Source organism: Meleagris gallopavo, chromosome 15 (genome assembly GCF_000146605.3).
Source record: "Meleagris gallopavo isolate NT-WF06-2002-E0010 breed Aviagen turkey brand Nicholas breeding stock chromosome 15, Turkey_5.1, whole genome shotgun sequence".
NCBI classification, from domain to species: domain Eukaryota; kingdom Metazoa; phylum Chordata; class Aves; order Galliformes; family Phasianidae; genus Meleagris; species Meleagris gallopavo.
Genome location: NC_015025.2, coordinates 16,997,843 through 17,002,085, shown reverse-complemented (window position 1 = coordinate 17,002,085; position 4,243 = coordinate 16,997,843). Strand labels below are relative to the sequence as shown.

At 50.1% G+C, this 4,243-nt stretch overlaps 1 long non-coding RNA gene across 1 annotated transcript; it reads left to right on the top strand.

Moving 5' to 3' along the window:
* LOC109370154 lies at positions 1-3,687 on the top strand. The gene is made up of 4 exons (XR_002120040.2): positions 1-119; positions 1,566-1,694; positions 2,185-2,378; positions 3,008-3,687. It is a non-coding gene; the product is annotated as an uncharacterized LOC109370154 (long non-coding RNA).
* Positions 3,688-4,243: the final 556 nt, after the last annotated feature.

Genomic DNA, 4,243 nt, shown 5'->3' with positions numbered 1-4,243 from the left:
CCCTTCCCGGGACTCAGCGGCACCGAGCGACCCCGGCTGGATCAGGACGCACCTGCGGCGTAGCGCGGCCCTCAGCCCCGGCTGGAAACTGTGTCGGGTTGGAATTCCCGTTCCCGCAGGTAGCTGGGCGGGCTGTGAGTCAGCAGGCGGCGAGCATCCCGGGGCACGGCCGGCCGCGGGGCGTGGAGATGCTCCGGTGAATTGAGGGCGTTGGACACCTTTCAGAACTGCCTCTTGGAGGCGTGAATCAGCCTCAGCTGGGGCTGACTCCAAACCCACGTCCACCCCGTGACAAAGCGCAGCAAAACCCTGCTGTCAGAGATAGGAACCCGGGCTGAGATAGGAACCCGGCCGCTCCGCTCTGCCGGAGGTTCCGATCGTTCCCCAGAGATAAGCAGCACCAATCCGCCCGGAGAACTGCTGGCCCTGATACTGTCCTTCTAGCCGCGGCATATGGGAAGAGGGGTTGTCAGAAAAATCGTTGCAAAGGGTTCACATCCCATCCATGCAAAGTTTTTTATGATTATTTTTAATAATGATTCCTTGCCTTCTTTTTCTCCTTCACACATCAGGAGAAGATAGCAAGGCAGCGTGTTTGCTTCGTTCACCCCATCGCTTTCCCAGCAGTGCTGCCCCAAAAACTTGCACAGCTGTGTGCACTGTGGGTCACAGGAGATCAGAGTCATCCGCTGGAAAACAAACCCAGAGCACACAGCACTCAAGAACTGCATCAACATAAACCAGGGTCCTGGGAAGGCCCCTCTGCAGGGCCCTAACAGGCCCAGAGCTGGCCCACGAGCCCAGAGGTGGCTCAGCTCAGCCCACGTCTTGGCCCTGTGCCGGGGTCCGGGAGTCATTTCTGTAGTTCATTTCATCCCCCTTTTAGGGGTGGATGAGCATTTCCTATCAGATTGGAGCAGATCTATTTTCCAGTTGATGGAAAGCTCCCGTGTCTGCAGGTGTGGGAACACGGCGTGCAAGGAGCACATTTCATGTCTGCAGTTAGGGAACATAACGAAAAGAAAGAAGAGCACAAGGGAATACTGCAAAGTATGAGTGAAGAGCTGAGATCCTCTACAGAGATTACAGCCTATTCCCTTCATCTTTACCCTAACTCATGGGATTTTTATATCCCAGAGGACTCGCAGTGAGGGCACGGGTAGGACCGGAGATGTCTGCGTGATGCAGCAGCGGGTGAAGGAGCCGCAAAGCGGAGGTGCAGAGAAGGGCCGTTTGCAGCACTTTGCATAGCGCGCACCTGCCAGAAGATGGCAGCAGACGCCCTGGGATGGGGCTGGCAGCGGTGGCAGCCGCTCTGCAGGGCTCTATTTCTTAGATTCTCTATGAGCTGCAAATTGCGCTGCTGAGTGCCGGATAAACGGGGATTACACCGCGTGTCCCCAAGGGGAAAATCTCTGCTTGTGATGTCACCTGATAGGGAGAGATTCCAGCAGCAGAATAAGAGCATTTAGATATTTAGAGCGTTTTGCTCTAGACATCAATTTCCTCTCATGCTTTGGTTGCCCGTGGTTTGGGTAATGCTGTGTCTTAATTTACTCTTCCAGGTGGAAACAGAATAACAGAGAACACAAAAGATGGATTCCACAAGTAATTAGACCCCAAATAATTCACACACAAGGTCCATCCAAACGTTCCTCGCCGCTGGAAACTTTGGCTCCTGAGCACTCAGAGAGGTTTGTGTTTGGTGGAAAACCTGAAACCGTTCCTCTCTTTGTTATATAAATTGAGAGGATTATTTCTAAGCTCAGTGCCGTACCCCGGTGCTGTGTGGCTGTGACCCTGCGTTGGGTGCAGTTTCACGCTGCGTGAGCAGGGAATAAATGCGAGTCGGGCACAAAGCTGCGGATCAGCACTCAGGGCTGTGCGCCTGCTGTGCCCTCAGCGCCTTCTGGTGGTGCTCAGCTCCGTGTCTGCTTGGAGCAGCGGTGGTGATGCACAGGGCATGGGATGGGCAGCCCTTCTGTGTCAGTGTGCTTCTTCCCATTCAGTTCTGTCACAACCCGGGGGCAGGAAGCAGCACTTTCATTCATCGTTTTTCTTGGCTAACATACACGAAGTTGTGGGGTTTTTTTTCTTCTGTTTCCAGTAAGAATTATCTGCCTAAAACAAAATTACAAGGGGAAAACACTGCTCAAATGCCCCATGTGTGTTTTACATTAACAGCTTGGGTTGATTCAAATACAGCTTCATTCCTGTCCCTGAAGGAAGTAAGAAAAGAAGGCCATCAGAAAATAAAGGGGGACCATAATAACAGCAAACTCCCACAGCTTCTATTGATCTCAGAGAACAGCAGTGAGATGTCCTTACAGCCACAGTGTTTTCTGAATCTACACCACGACCTTGGAAGCAACGATTTGGTATGTAAGATAAATAAGTGATAAAAACCTGCCAACGTTCTTTGTAGGCTATTTAAATTCAAAGAGCTGCTGTAAAAGGAAGCATTGGTATTAATTTGGCAGATAAGACTTCCACTTGTGGCCACAGAGCTGCAAACCAATGTGATTAATACTAGACTGCATTGTCTAGCACTTCAGGGTTCCTCTATACAGTTAAGAACAAAATGCAACGAGTGCAAACCTACACGTGGTGAGGTATGGGTGTGCACCCTCAGCCCTAAACGAAGCTGCATTTCAGTAGCCAGTAAAGCAGGACACATTCAGCCTGCAAGTCTTTTTCTGTGCTTTGGACAGAGGTGAGTACATAAGACAAGATATCCTGTGTCTCTGATGCTGCTCACAAAACGATTCTGTTGTTGCCTCTGTAGACTCTGGCTACAACCATCCCCCTACTCTGGGGATGGTGGAAATTACTACTGGAGTAAGAGAGCAGAGTGAGTTCACCTTCCTAGTGTTAACTAATAGCATTCATTAAGTTGTTGCACATCCCAGAGTAGATAGATACACCCCCACAGAAGAGTGTACATGGATGGTTCTTGCAGTGTCTGTTATCTCACATGCAGCTTTCCCATCCTTCACCTCCTTCCCAGGCAGTCTGACAGGGAAGCAATGTGCCCACAGAGGGGACCTTGTGAGAAGGAGCTGGAACAGACGTGCTCAGGAGGATGGCAGTGACGGGTTGGTGCTTGGACTTGATGGCCTTGGATGTCTTTTCCAACCTTAAGGATCCTATGGGGTCATCAAACAGCTCTCAAGCCCATTCCACCACACTCCAGTCACCCTGCTCAGATATCCCCAAATATTCAGACTAGTCAGCTAATGCTAGCTGGCAAGAATAGCATGGACACATCAGAAACTTGAGAGGAAGGATGACATGGTCAGGAGACAGCAAGAAGAAATACTTTCCTCAGCCCTTTGAGCAAGGCCTGGCATCAGATTAAAGTCAGGCTTTGAGTGCACTTGTAATTGCATTCCTGGTTGGAAACTGAGAACTGCATTAGCACAGCTGAAGTCAGGGGACTGCTCCATGAAAAAAAGTTGTGTTTTTTTTCCTGGAAGATGGAGGAGGATAACTGAGCTGGAAGAACTGCACCATGTCCGCTCCCAGCTCCTCAGATGGGAGCTCTGTGGTTGTTACAATCCACACCTCCCAGCCCACATGTTGGGCTATAGGAGTGCATGGGGAAAAAAAAAGAAAAAAAAAGATTTATTCCTGAAGGAATATTTCCTACAGCTGGTGATGAGCAGCGCTATGACCTCCCAGTCATATCTGCCACCCTGCTGAGCCTGGCAGGGACGAGCAGTGGCTGACTTGAACCAAGAATACTTAAAACTTTTTAGTCCTGTGTTTACACAAAAACAGAGGCCTGTTCCTCCTTGGGATTTGGTTTCCTGTCTGCATCCAGCCTGGCCTAAGTCCAGCAAGAAGGACAGTAATAACAGCTTGCTGTAAAGATGTGTTTTCTTGTCTGGAAGAAATGCAGCCCTTTGATCTGCTCCACCTTGGACAAGGGAAAGGCAATTTTCCTCTCAGCTCTGAGAAACAGCAGTTGCGGTGTGGAAATGCAGTTCCATTACTCTGAGAGGTTCAGTACACACCCCCAGTAAGAGCTGGGACTGTCTTTGAGGGTTTTGCCACTGCAAATCTATAATAGAACAGCCTAGGAGGCTCCTGAAAGGCCTGAACCTGTCCGAACTGCAGCAGAAAGGGAAATAGATGCCCAGAGAGAGCAGACCAACTGCTGACAAATACACAGCATTGCGCAACAGGAATTCCTACGATAAACACCAACAGAGCAAGGCAGAGGTCAACCAGAACCACGGAC